General features: G+C 34.1%; 1 protein-coding gene across 4 annotated transcripts in view; it reads left to right on the top strand.

Annotated features, from left to right (window-relative positions):
- The window catches only part of Mgat4c (MGAT4 family member C), a 799,502-nt gene that overhangs the window by 312,278 nt on the left and 472,313 nt on the right, over positions 1-14,911 (top strand). For 3 of the 4 annotated variants that reach the window (XM_074084072.1, XM_074084069.1, XM_074084070.1), the window contains one exon: positions 8,327-8,437. The exons of the other annotated variant lie outside the window; for it this stretch is intronic. The gene's annotated coding sequence lies outside the window, so the exon portion shown is untranslated. The remainder of the gene's footprint in view (positions 1-8,326; positions 8,438-14,911) is intronic. 4 annotated transcript variants of the gene reach the window in all.

Genomic DNA, 14,911 nt, shown 5'->3' with positions numbered 1-14,911 from the left:
CTATTTTATTGTCCTCTTAGCCAGTGGATTCAGCATTGCCATGTTCCTTTTACAGATGAAGAATTGGAAGATTAGCAACAGTAAACAATTTACCAAAATTTATAGATATTCAGACTGTTTCTGTATAATGTCATACCCACACTCTTTCCACAATGCCTTATCACATTCATATTTATCAAAAGAATGAGTTACATCATGTAATTCCCCCTGACAGCAGTTTTCTTCTTATTCTATGAACAGCAGGAAATACAGAAAACAATACATGGAAATGATGATAGTAATGTGAGAGAAAAAAAAGGTAATACAAATAAGATGCTACCTTTTTTTTTCTCTTAAGAAACCGATTTTATCCATCTGTACCTAAGTAAAAGTTGTATAAATAGATAACGTGAAGTCAGCACAAAGCAGTATCTGTGCTATAATAGCATATTATTTTGAAAATGAATTCATTATTTACCTTGCCAGTGTCATCTGGAGCAGAGATCTTAGCATGAGTATTTATCCAAATGACCATTGTTGTACTAGAACATTTGAACTTTATCATGTGATTTCATTATCAGGACAAAATGAATTATTATTTTAGCAATGTGTTTCAAAAAACATTTCAAATTATAGTTCACCATAAAATAATCTATTCTAAAGAACAAATATAGTAATGAATTTTACTACATCTTTAAAATACATAAAGAGGAAATCCAATATAGTGACTAGGGTACAGAAGCAGAAAGCCTAAGCTCTGTGACTCCAAAACTTCCCTGAGAAGTTGGAACCACACTTGGGTAATTCTGACTGCTTCTAGCCAAAATAATAACTGCCATCACACTAACTGTAGGAAAAAATTCAATGACTACCACAAATCAGGCTTTAATTGCACCTAACTGCTGTGACCCACTGCACAAGCAGCAAAGTGGGTCCAGCCCCAGAGAAGCCCTCCTTCCCCATGGCAATATTTTTTTCTTCTTTTCTTTTTTCTATCTTTCTCTTCTCCTTCCTCCATCATGGAATAAAGCACCAACAAGAATCAAACTTTTAACATCCTGAACCTCTAGCCCATGGAAAACCTCACCATACCATGTTACACTGAGAAAATTTGATGCCATTTCTTGCCACTGCTGTGGCCACAGCCACAACCACTGGCTCCAAACCTGCCTGAGCATCAATTGACAGAACAAACAGATGAGCACCACACACCACATGGAACTCCCCTATCTATCCCCAGGAACATAAACCAGTACAGCCCCTAGGCAGACTGATCCATACCCCCAACAAAAGTTAATAATAAACAGTGAACTGTAATCTAGCACAGACAGCAGAGAGGGTGAGTGGAACACTGAAAATGCACTGGAGAAAGGAGGGGGTGTGTGCAGGAGCTAATGTTGGTGCTGAACTATTAGTAAACAAACACAGGAAAGGCAGTGAAGACTGAGAGCTGGTGGGCAATAAGCCACTCCCAGAAGCAGGGAAGATAGTGGATCACAGAGGTCATCTCCTGCGATAGAAAGCAGCATATAAAAACAAACTGACTTGCAAAATTGAAAAACAAACAGTGAACTGTAATAAAACATGGACAGTGGAGGTGGTGGGTGGAATGCCGAAAGTGCACCAGAGAAAGGGGGCAGGGCAAAGAAATAAACTCCCAGCACTGAAATCCCAATAAACAAGCACAACAAGCCACCTCCAAAGCCAAGCAGGTAGTGGTTGGCAGAGCTGATCTCCTGAACCAGAGGGCAGCATTCAAAACTGAACTGCCCCACCTGCTGAGGGAGGAATTGACTAAACAGTTGGAGTTGAAGGATAGCACAGCTATCAGCTGGGGAAATCAATAGCTCTGACCACCCTGCATGATCTGGCAAACCTACCTCACCTCACAATTTCAATTACACTGGTAGACAGAAGAACAATCACCCAGTGAGACCACAGCAGAGCTTCTGCTTATATGCCAGTACCAGAACTGGATGCCAGAGGAATAACTCCAGAACTTAAAAAAAGACTGAAATACTATTGTTCCTGAACCCGGTGTTTTTCTTTTTTGTTTGTTTTGTTTTTAAACTGTTTTGTTGTTGCTGTTGTTGTTTTTGCTTGTTTATTTTATTGTGGATTTTTAATTTTCATTTTCATTCCTATTTTCTTTTTTTTTTCTTTCTATACTATCAACTTTACCATCATCATCTCATGATCCCTACTTTCACCACCTTCACTCTCCCTCCTTTTCCTGTGTTAAAATCCATTGCTCTCCTTCCAAACTACTCTATCTGCCTATTCATATCCAGTCTTTCGCCCTGGCCACACTTTCCCATCACTTTCTTCCCCAACCTGTCACCAGACTACCCCTCCCTCCTAAACACTCACCACCTGCTGACCAACCTGCTATACCAACTTTACACAACACCAACCCCCTGCAATCCCTGACACAAGTACCCTATACTACAACAGAAATGCACCCCAAAACACAGAAAGCCCACAAAACATAGCAGCCCCCACACCACTTCTTCCACACACCCACCTCACTTCATGCTATCCCTTTTAGTGCCACCCTATCCAATGCTCCAAATTTCAATAGCTAGCCTAACAAACATTACTCCCCCACTCTTATTGCTTGTAGAAATTACCACCAAGGGATCTTCTACATAATAAATAAGTACTGGTTGGGTATTGAACCTGTGAATTAGTTATTGCCAAATTACTCCTCCAGACCAAAGATAGAACGAGCACAACAACCTAGCTAAAAACCAAGACAGCCACAACCTAAAAATTAAACCAAGGGGGAGGGGGAAGAAAAACAGTTGACTAAAACCACAAACTAGCTTATCAAGAACATAATTGCACAGTACCAAGTAGAGCAATGAGAAGAAGAAGAAGGGATGGAAATGACTGTCTTCAATAAAATAATTTAATACAGGATTCAGAGCCAAATGAAGAAAATGTATACCCACAGTTTCTAACTCCCAAAAAACAAAGGTAAATGACACCAAGGAACCCAAGAATGCCCATAAAAGCACCCTCAAAGAAGAAATCTTGCAAGTAATCACAAAGAATATCATGGAGAAGACACTAGACAAAATGTACAAGATGCACTCAAGGAATTTCAAGACACCAAAAACAAAGAATATGAGAAGACACAAAAACAAATAAATGATCACAGAGGAACCCTAAATAAACACCAAAGTGAAACAGAGAACACTATAAAGAGATAAATGAATTAAAGATGAAAAAAAATTAAAGAGGAGGTGACCCATGATATGGAAAACCTCAGAAAAAAGAATCAAACAGAAACACAAAACACAGTAAAAGGCCACTCCAGCAGACTAGAGCAAGTGGAAGACAGAATCTCAGAACTCAACAATAAAGTAGAAATTAAAGAAAAAACTGAGGACCTATTAGTCAAACAATTCAAGACCTGTAAAAGAAATATGCAAGAACTCACTGACTCCATAAAAAAAAAAAAAAAGACCAAACCTGAGAATTATGGGCATTGAAGAAGGAGAAGAGGTCCACGCAAAAGGGATTCATAATATATTCAATAAAATAATAACAGAAAATTTCCCAAATCTTGAGAAAGTATTGTCTATTCAGCTACAGGAAGCCTACAGGACACCAAACAGACTTTACCAAAATAGAACTTGCCCACAGCATATTATCATTAAAACAGGCACAGAGAATAGAGAAAAAATATCGAAGGCTATAAGAGAGAAAAAACAAATGACATACAAAGGTAAACCCATCAAAATCACAGCAGATTTCTCAATAGAAACCTTAAACACAGAAGGGCATGGAGTGAGATCTTTCAGGCACTGAATGAAAGTAAATTCAACCCTAGGATACTCTACCCAGCAAAACTATTATTCAAAATAGATGGAACAATAAAAGTCTCCCACAATAAGCAGAAACTAAAACAATATATGACCACTAAGTTACTACTGTAAAAGATTCTTCAAAGAATTCTGCACACAGAGGATGAAAGCAAACAAAACCATGAGAGGACAGTCAGTATCAAACCACAGGAGAAGAAAAGACAAGGAAACAGAGAGTAACATTGATTCAGCAGCACACAATCAAATTATTAAACAACAAAAACAACTAAATGGCAGGGATCACCACATACCTATCAATGCTAACACTGAATGTTAACAGACTTAACTCCCCCATCAAAAGACACTGTTTGGCAAACTGGATTAAAAAAGAACATCCAACAATCTGTTGTTTACAGGAGACCCAACTCATTGACAGAAACAAACATTGGCTTAGGGTGAAAGGCGGCTGGAAGAAGATTTACCAAGCCAGTGCCCCCCCAAAACAGGCAGGAGTAGCAATACTTATATCAGACAATATTGACTTCAAACATACATTGATCAAATGAGATAAAGTAGGGCACTGCATACTAGTAAAAGAGGAAATAGACCAAAAGGAAATAATAAATATCAACCTATATGCATCCATTGTCAGTGAACATCATTTCATCAAACATACTCTAAAGGACTTAAAAGCACATATTGACTCCAACACAGTGGTAGTGGGAGACTTTAATACCCCCCCATCACCAATAGATACATCATCCAAACAAAAAAATCAATAAAGAAATTCTAGAACTAAATCACACCACAGGTCAAATGGACCTAGCTAATGTCTACAGAATATTTCATTCAACATCTGCATAATATACATTCTTCTCAGCAGCCCATGGAACTTTCTCTAAAATTGATCCTATCTTAGGGGACAAAGCAAGCCTCAGCAAATATAAGAAATCAAAATAATCCCCTGTATTCTATCTGATCATAGTACTTTAAAACTAGAACTCAATAACAAAAACAACAGCAGAAAATATGCAAACAATTGGAAGCTGAACAACACATTGCTCAATGATCAGTGAGTCATTGTTGAAATCAAGAAGGAAATTAGAAGTTTCCTGGAAGTTAATGAAAATGAAACATGACCTACCAGAATCTATGGGACACAGCAAAAGCACTCTATAGCCATGAGTGTATATATTAAAAGGACAGAAAGAGCTTAAATAAATGACCTATATATCTCAAACTCCTAGAAAAATAAGAACAACAAAATCTAAATGAAGCAGGAGAAAAATAATAAAAATAAGGGGTGAAATTAATGAAATAGAGGCCAAAATAAAACATATTAAGAATCAATGAAACAAAAAGCTGGTTTTTTGAAAAAATAAACAAGATTGACATACCCCTGGCAATCTGACTAAAATGAGGAGGGAAAAAACCCAAATCAGTAAAATCTGAAATACAAGGTGGAGATAACAACACCAAGGAAATCCAGGGAATCATAAGAGACTAATTTGAGAAGCTATATTCCAATAAATTTGAAAAATCTTGAAGAAATAGACCATTTTTTAGATACTTATGACCATTCAAAACTGACCCAAGAGGATATTAACCACCTAATAATCAGTGGATTGATCACATTCACCATAACTGAGTTTTAGTTGTTCTAGACATAATCTTTGTATGTGGATTTTCATCTCAATATGTTTGAAGCACATCCATGTTGTTGTGTATAGCAATAGTGTGTTTCTTTTCATTGATACATTTTATTTTATTATGAGAACATTCTCTAATATATTAATTCACATTACTACTAATGGATATTTGGATTATTTCAATATGAGATCATTCTATAACATATTAATTCACATTACTGCTAATGGATATGTGGATTATTTCAAGTGTTTGACTACTGCAAAGAGACCTGCCATGAACAATCTGTTTTTTTATGTCATGGGCATATACTTTTTAATATGAAACTAAGAGTGGAATTGTTGTGTTATATGTGTATTTTCAAACTTATGTATTACTGGTTTTTCAAAGACCTTATGCCAATTTGCTTTCCTTTGATCAGTATATAAAAGTTCCACTTGTTTTACACTCTCTCCAAATCTTGAAATAATTAGTTTTATGAACTTCACTGAATATGGTGAACATTTTCCTGATGAGATAGTATGATATTGACCTGCTGAGTATTATTTTTTGTGAAGTTCCTGTGCAAATAGTTTTACCTTTATATGTTGGGGTAAATATAATTTCTAATTTATTTTAGGGGCTTTATAAGTTTATTGAAAATTTTATTCTTGCAATTTAGTTCACATAAACTATACATCTTTGCCAGGCCAGCCTTGGCAAAATGTTGGTGAAATCCTATCTCAATGGAAAAAAGCTAGGCATGGATCCATGTGTCTGTCATCCTAGCTATTGTGGGAAGTATAAAATAGGAGGATAAATAGTTAGCTCAAAGGAAAGGCTCACACTTAAAATAAAGACATAAAAACTGTGATACTTTGCAAGAGACCATTTTTATTTGTCAGTTTATATTATAGCTCCTTGCCACTAATAATTTCCAAAACATTGCACTTTGTGTTCATTATGTTAATTCTTGTATTGAAAATTACATGAAGGAAGTGATTTCATCTTATTTGCAATTGAATACTTGAAATTAAAGGTTCTATCCAGGCATGGTGGTTCACCCCTATAATCCCAGCTATTGGGAACTGAGGCCAGGAGCATGGTAGTTCAAGGCCAGTTCAGGCTACATATTGAGGCCCTATCTCAAAGAAACGAAGCATAATAAAAAAAATCCACCACAAGCACCAACAGAAAACGTTAAGGGACTTATCATATATTAGGTAATCAATAAATAATTCCTGAATTTTAAAAAAAGTCTAATATAAAATTATATAGATTTATCTTTTAGAGGAATCATTTCCAAAATCATTAAGCCTATAAGAAATCTTAAGGTTTCTAAACATATCATAGCTTCAACTACATTATAACAATTCTTTAAATGTTTATCCCATATTTCAAATCATGAAACTAAATTACACGTGTTTTTTAAAATTTTAGATATTTTGTTTTAGAAGAAAGTGTCTTTGTATGTAGTTGAATAAGCCCTTCTAGTTAAGAATTTCATCAAATCTTTATTCTTTGAATCTTAGTTTTCTTACGCTCAAAATGGAGGGGAATAATGCTCCCTTCACTCTCCCAATAGAAGAATTACATAAGAAAAACTTAGAGAACAATTTTAGTAAGACAAATGTTACAGAACCGTAAAAGAGGATAGTTGACTGATTTTTGCTTAAAAAAACCACAGTATTGGGTATCCCCCCAAAAAAATGCTTTCTTAGACTACCAGAGTACTGAATTATAATCAAAATCTATAATAAAAGCAAAGGATATTTCAGCTTTTAAAGTTTGTGGGTTGTTTGTAATTCATTTAATGATTTCATTAAAAATTATTATGAACAGATATTTATACTTATTGAGTTCTAAAATTTTACCTACTTGTAAGAGATACATGAATTGTCATAATTTATACTTTTTAGTGATTTATACAGTCATAATCCTTATAGCCAGAACATTGTTTTAGTATATGTATTTAATTTGTATATATGATGAAAAATAAATGAACAGATAAAAAATTCCAAAATATCTGCATGCTAATTTATGTTTTTCAAATGGTGACATTTCCAATAGCTGTTAACCAGCCTTTATGCATATGGAAAGCAAAGCAAAGATTATATCATGGTGTAGTTGTAAGATCAATATATTGCTTAGATCATTATAAAGAGTGATTCAGATTGAGACTGTGTTTTTCATTCAGACTTACTTTTTGATCTAGCATTCACATATGCCACTCATAGTTATAACCATTAATGTTTCTATAAAATTTGAGTGCTTAAAAATCAGAAAAAAAACCCCAGGCTGTGTGACCTCTTCATTGCTCCCATAAAAATTAAAGGATGTGATTGTCTCTGAGCCCCTTTGAAGACTTGGGCAAAGGAACAGTGGAATATTTAACGAGACTTGGAAATGCAGCACAGTTGGTTTCAGACTCTGGGCTATGTTATAAGCATCATTGATGTGGCTTCTGTGCAAAATAGAGATATAGAATGTTCATTTGACTTTTATCAAATAGTAAATGAAAGAAACTTAATAGCATTGACAGCATATTAGCACATAGATAGTGGGCTGAATATTGCCAGATTTAAAAAGAAGTCATATATGTGCTAAGTAAATTTATTCATTGATGTGCTCTTGATTTAAAAATCATATGTGTGTGTTTTTTAAGTCTTAACACTCTTAGAACTCAAAGGTGTCCACATAGTAATACAGCTGACACTCGTAAACTCAAAGACGTTAATTTTGGCAATGAACAGAGAAAAACAAACAGTTAGGATTTAAAGTAGAAATGTAATTGGCCTGCTTGGAAAAAGTTTACAAGGGTCACAGAGATTAGATTCAACATGCAAATGCCATCATGATGAATGTTTACAACACTTTTTTGGGAATCAATTATACTGTTTTTTGTGCAGAAACTGGAGATCAGCCAGATCAGTTGTATGCACAAAGCTGCTTTGGATCTGTCCTTTCAAACAAGAGCTGCAGAAAACGCTATAGCAAGGTTGAAGCTATATTCCACTCTGGTAAGAGGAGCTTTCTTTTTCTTTGTTATCGTAAGAGTTTGATAAAAATAAAAATCCTTTTAATCCATAATATGGGCAGGCAGAATAGAAGCTGTTCTGTGTTACAAGTTATAAAATGTTTTCTTTGAAATTTTTTTTCACAATGCTTTTTGCCTTTACATTACAGCAAGATAAACTGAAACACTAAGTCCCGTTCCACATGTGAAATTTGTATTGAAAGTAAGGGATCCTTAAACTACTCTTCTGTTGAATGAAATGTTGGCTTGTTTTACATTCAATATGATAATTCTTCTGGTTAGGACAAAAGGGAGAAAAAGAATATTGGTATTCTGAAACCACGATGACAGTAAATGCATGTGTTGAAGTTTTCCCCTGATTAATGGTGTTCCTAAAATTGGACCTTTGGATTGACTTATACCTTTGACCAGTTTAATCTCATTTCATTTGAAACTTGGAAAAGCTGAAAATCATAATTCTGGGAGAATTTGTTAGTGTGTGGCTTTGTAACTTTAAGTAAAATAATATAACTACACAAATGTAAAAAGTAAAAGATTTTGTTGTTCATAAATTTTTCAGCCTGTACTGTGTCTCAGTCTACACAAAAAATCTCTTCTTTATAAACTTAACCTGAACTCACATCTCTCTAAAACGCTAAGGAAAAACTGATATATACATATACACTTATACAAATATGTTCGTGGAAATATGTGGATTTTTTTTCAGTTTTAAATTACTTGATTTTTTTTATGGTGCTGGAGGTACATAGTGACATTTACAAAACTTCTTACAAAATATCAAGTAGATCATTCTTGAATGCACCCATCCGTTATTCTCCTTTATCATCCCCTCCACCCATTCCTGGAATAGTTTCAACATGTATCATTTTCTACTTCATATACATGTGTACACAGTGTTTGCACTATTTTCACGCTCCTATCCCTCTTTCCCCACATTCTCCCCACTTCCACTTAGTACCAATCCCCAGACAGGACCTTTTTACCCTCCAGTTCTCTGATTTTGTAAAAGGACAAAAAGACATTTTTATTTATTTAAGATAGCTGTAAAGGGAGTTTCCTTCTGACATTCCCATGTACATATGTATCATAACCTGAATTGGTTCATTTCCTCTTTTTTTCTTCTTTCTACCTGAGTCCCCTTCTTATGGTGATTTCAACGGGTTTAAAGATTCTATATTCATTCTTATGTAAGAAATATATCAAACATATCATCTTCTTAACTTCCATCTTTTACTCACCTTCTCTCATATGTGACCTCCCCTTAGCATGACCTGGTTTTCATAATATTGCAGTATTTATATTAGATCTGTATTCCACAGATGAAAGAAAACATATGGCTTTGGCCTTCTGAACCTGGCTAACTTCACTTAAGATATTATCCAGTTCCATCCATTTACCTACAAATGACAAAATTTCACTCTTCTCTGTGGCTGAGTAAAATTCCCTTGTATATAAATACCACGTTCTTAATCTGTTTGTCAATAATAGGGCATTTTAGCTGTTTCCATATCTTAGCTATTGTGAATAGTGCTGTAATAAACTTAAGTGTGCAGGTGCTTTTATAGCAACTTGACTTACATTCCTTCAGTAAATCCCTGAGTGGAATTCCTGGATCATATGGCAGTTCTATTTTTATTTTGTTGAGGAACCTCCATACTGTTTTCCATAATGGTTGTACTAATTTACATTCCCATCAACAGTGTATAAAGGTTCCTTTTCCCCCACATCCTTGCCAACATTTGTTGTTGTTTGTGTTCTTGATGATGGCCATTCTAACAGGAATAAGGTGGAATCTTAATGTGGTTTTGATTTTCATTTCCTTTATGGCTGGGGATGTTAAGCATTTCTTCATGTGTTTTTTGGCCATTTGAACATCTTCCCTTGAAAAAGCTGTGTTCAGTTCATTTGCCCATTTCTTAATTTGGGTGATTGAGTTTTGGGGAGTTTAGTATTTTGAGTTCCCTGTATATTTAGTTATTAACTAAGCTAGCAAAGATTTTCTCCTATCTCTGGGCAACCTCTTCAATTTATAGAACATTTTTTTGTTGTTGTGTAGAGTGTAGAAGCTTTTTAATTTCATGTAGTCCTATTTGTGAATCCTTTCTCTTAGTTGCTGATCCATTTGAGTTCTATTTAGGAAGTCATTGCCTATGCCTATTAATTCCAATTTATGCCCTGTTATTTTCTGCACTAGCTTTAAAGTTTCAGGACTCATATAAAGTCCTTTATCCACCTTGAGTTGATACTTGTACAGGGTGAAAGATATGAATCTAATTTCAGTTTTCTGCATGTAGACATCCAGTTTTTCCAGCAACATTTGTTGAAGAGGCTGTCTTTTCTCCGTCATATATTTTTGGCAACATATGCAAATCATTAAATGTAATACAGCATGTTAACACATATTAACAGAAGCAAAGACAAAAACCACATGATCAATAGATGCAGAAAAGATCTTTTTCAAAATCCAACATCCATTCATGATAAACAGTCTGATGAAACTAAATATGTGTTTATATACATAAAAAATTAGGTATAAATACATATGCACCATTAATTTTAGATAATGGAAAACTTACACATTGTAACAATGTAATCCTAGGAAAATTTATAGATTTTTGTTTATATTTGTAGAACTCTTCATTTTCTTGCTAAACACTAGCACAGAAAACGATATAAATATCAAAACGACTTCAACCAAAAAGTTGCATTTGAAGATAAAGCTAATTTTTAAAATCAAAGTGAATTTACATGATGCAATTTTTATTCTTTTTGTCTGCTAGATTGTATCCATAATTTAATTCAGATACAAATTATACTTCAATATAAACTTTTACAGGGATTTACCCTGGAATAGCTCTCCCAGCTTCAAAAGTATATGCTTGAAAATAACTAATCAACACAGAGGGTTGAGCCAAAGAAAAATATGCTGAGTGCCATGATTCAAGAAGTCAGCTATGTTAATGAATGCAATGAGATGTAATTCTTCAGATTAAACAAATAATAATTATACCTTCTAAAGCATAAGCCTACAACACTCCAATGCCATTTTCCCTTCTTCTTCAGTTTTACTACTTCTGTGCACATTATACTGAAAGAAACACAAAAACAGATTTGCTTTGAATGATATTCTTCCATAAAAGGGAACTGGGGCAAAAAAAGTCATTAACAATATTATCATGAGTCCATGTGTTAAAAAGAAATAATAATTGCCTTAACATTCTGTGATTTCTGCTCTTTTAAAGACAAGTGCAACAGGCAACCATGACAGCAAAAAGTACTAAATCCCTTAGATTCTCTTTGATTTTTTTTCACTTTTGAAGTTAGTTTTACTTTGCCTTTAGAAACTACAATTCCACACATACACATACGCACATGCAAGTGCTCCAAATTCCACAAGACAGGATGCAGAAGCAAAGAGCAGCACCTCTGACTCTAGATGAGTATGAAACTGAGGGATATCCTAGTTTTCTACTTTCCTGCTTTTACTTTTGCTTTTCATGCCAAGAACATTTTTTCTATTGTTCTTATGTCCAATTCTACCTGTCTCTCGTGGCTCAGAGTAAAGGTCACTTCACATCAAGCCTCACAACCTCTCCAGGTGATAGTATCCTTTCTATTTTTTAATCTTCTCAATTACAAAAACAATCAGCTACTTTGAGAAGTAGCAAGTTTTTTTGAAAATTTTTTAGTACTCTTCAAATTTACCTTGCCTTCTCTGCCTGCCTGCTTTTCTTATAGCTTATAATATAGCTTCCCATTTCACTGAGAAAATAGAAATCATCTCTCAGGTATCCTCTCAGTATGTTTTACTGCCTCTAAATCTACAAATGTTAACTCAATCTGCACTCATCCAGCTCTTTTGTCCTCTTACAGTGAGAATACTCTAACTTTCACCCTCTACTTCTCAGGCATTTCTCTGTGCCTCTTATATCTTCTTCCTCCTTAATCTCTAATTTCATTTCTTCTGAGAATCTTTCCCATTAGAATTTTCTTTATGTGCATAAACTACAAAAATCCACCATTATAAATGGTGTAGCCACTTTGGAAGAGAGCCTTTCAGTTTCTTGCAAAACTAAACATACTCTTACCATATGATCCAAAAACTCTTTAATATTTACCAGAAATCTGTACATGAACATTTATATTAGCATATACGTAATTGTCACAACGCAGATAGAACTAAGGTATTCAGTAGGTGAAAAATAAATAAATTGTGGTGTATCCAGACAATGGAATATTATTCAATGATAAAGTTAGTCATGAAAAGACATAGAGAAAACTGATTTTATATTAATAAGTGAAAGAAGTAAATCTAAAGGGTTACATGCTGTACAATTTAAACCATGTGATATTCTGGAAAAGGCAAAATTATGGAGAAAGTAAAAAGTTCAGTGGTTATAAGTGATTAAGAAGGAGGGAGGGATGAATAGATAGAACACAGGTGATTTTTAAAGTAGTGGAGCTATTTTGTATCATGGTGCATAAGAAATATGTCAAAGATATGTTTTGCAACCTATGTTAAAACATGTAGAATGTATAACACCAAGAGTGAACACTAATGAAAAATGACAGGCTATATATGATAATGATGTGTCCATGTAGGTTCATTGATTTTAACACATGTAGCACTGGAACAAAATTTTGACCATGGAAGAAGCTTTGCAGGTATATGAGCACAATAAGAATCCTCTGTACTTTCTGATCAATTTTGATATTAACTGATACTGCTCTAAAAAGTACTCTAGAAGGAAAAATGGATGAGGGAAAATATGATACAGCAAATATATAAGATTTTCAGGATTTAAAACTTATGTAAATGTGTTGTTTCCCAGAAAAACAAATATCTAATAGATGGAAAACAACAGTACATCCTATTAAAATATATGGATAAATAAGGGTTAAATTGTTGGAAAATTTTTAGCTCCTTATGAAGTCCTTATTTTTCATAGTATTATGAGATTCTTTAAGTCTACAACTAAAACTAATTCTCCTATCTGTTAGAACTAATAGCACACAGATACAAAATGCTTGGCTTAGAATAAAATTGTACCTAACATTTTTTCTAGTGAAGTTATCTAATTCTGAGACAAAGCTTCATCTTCTTTGGTTTATAAGTTAGTTCACAATTTGGTCATAAACCAAATAAATACCATAATGTTTTTTTAAAATTGCCTGAAAACATGAAAGTCTATTTTTCTATGTCATTGAATTTCATTTTTCATTCTTAAAAATCTAATGAAACTTTGTTCAAATGGAGTAAGAAGTAGGAGGTTAGGCTTCCAAGGCCTCCATGCCCTAGTGCTTGCACACTTCCCTTCCAAACACAAAAGGGGTTCTAGAAAACCCCAAGGCTTTCATGGAGCATAGTTTTAAAAACATCAATCTGGAATTTTTTTCTGGAGCATATGAAACAGCTTTAGCTTTACACAGTGAGAATATGTATTAAATGGCAAAAAACATTTCATGGAAAACTGTATTTATAAAATGTTGCTTCTTTACTTGATGATTTTTAATAGTCTCCAAGTCTGGTATGTGCTGTTCTTTCTCATGAAGGAACATCTCAAAACTCCTTTAGTTCTAAGAATATCCCTTTATCCTCCCTGTGGAGAGTATTATAAAAGCAGTGATCTAACTAATACACTTTGGGAAATGATATAGTACCAATTACTTAAATTTTAGCATAAACTTTATCTACATATGTACAAATGTACACGTCTGAATATTTACCCTTGTCCAAAGGTAGTATAGTATGTGTAACTAATATAGTTGATCATGCCATTTCCTTATTAAAAATTCCCCAAGTCATTTCTCATTACCCTTGAAATGAAATCAAAGTTTCTTAGCTTAGACTAAGTATTCTGCATGAACTTGAAATGGTTATCTCATCCCTCTTTTAACCATCAGTGTTTCTCCATGGTTGCTCTCCTCCAGTGCCATGGTTGTCTGTGGTATTCCTTGAGTACGTCTAGCATGGACTTGCCATAGTACACTTAGATTTGCTTTTTGCTCTGCCAGGAGTACCATTCTTGCAGATATCCTTGTGGATTGCTCCTCATTTCATCTATTTAATTAAATATCACTTTTTCAGAAAGATTGCTACAGCTCCCTTATTGTGTCAGCACAAAGAATACTCTTTCCCCTTTTTTCTTCCTATAACTAACTACTTGATATTTTATTATTTCCTTTTAAGGAAACTAAGTCTAATGATGTGTGGGAAGTTTGTAGGGTCTTCAAAAAAAACAATGTGGCTACACTACATTAATTACCAGGACTGTTCCTTCATTCAAATGGTCTTTTATATGATTAATATGGCATGTGAAGACACCCATGACATTATTTAGTAAACCACAGCACTTTATGACCAACACACACATGCAAACACGCATATATACACTATCAATATTAAGCAAGCTTATAGTCTGTAATAGAAAAGTAAAAATCAAAAAAGGGATTTAAT

The sequence above is a fragment of the Castor canadensis genome, chromosome 8 (genome assembly GCF_047511655.1).
Source record: "Castor canadensis chromosome 8, mCasCan1.hap1v2, whole genome shotgun sequence".
NCBI classification, from domain to species: Eukaryota; Metazoa; Chordata; class Mammalia; order Rodentia; family Castoridae; genus Castor; species Castor canadensis.
This window is presented reverse-complemented; position numbering and strand designations above follow the sequence as displayed.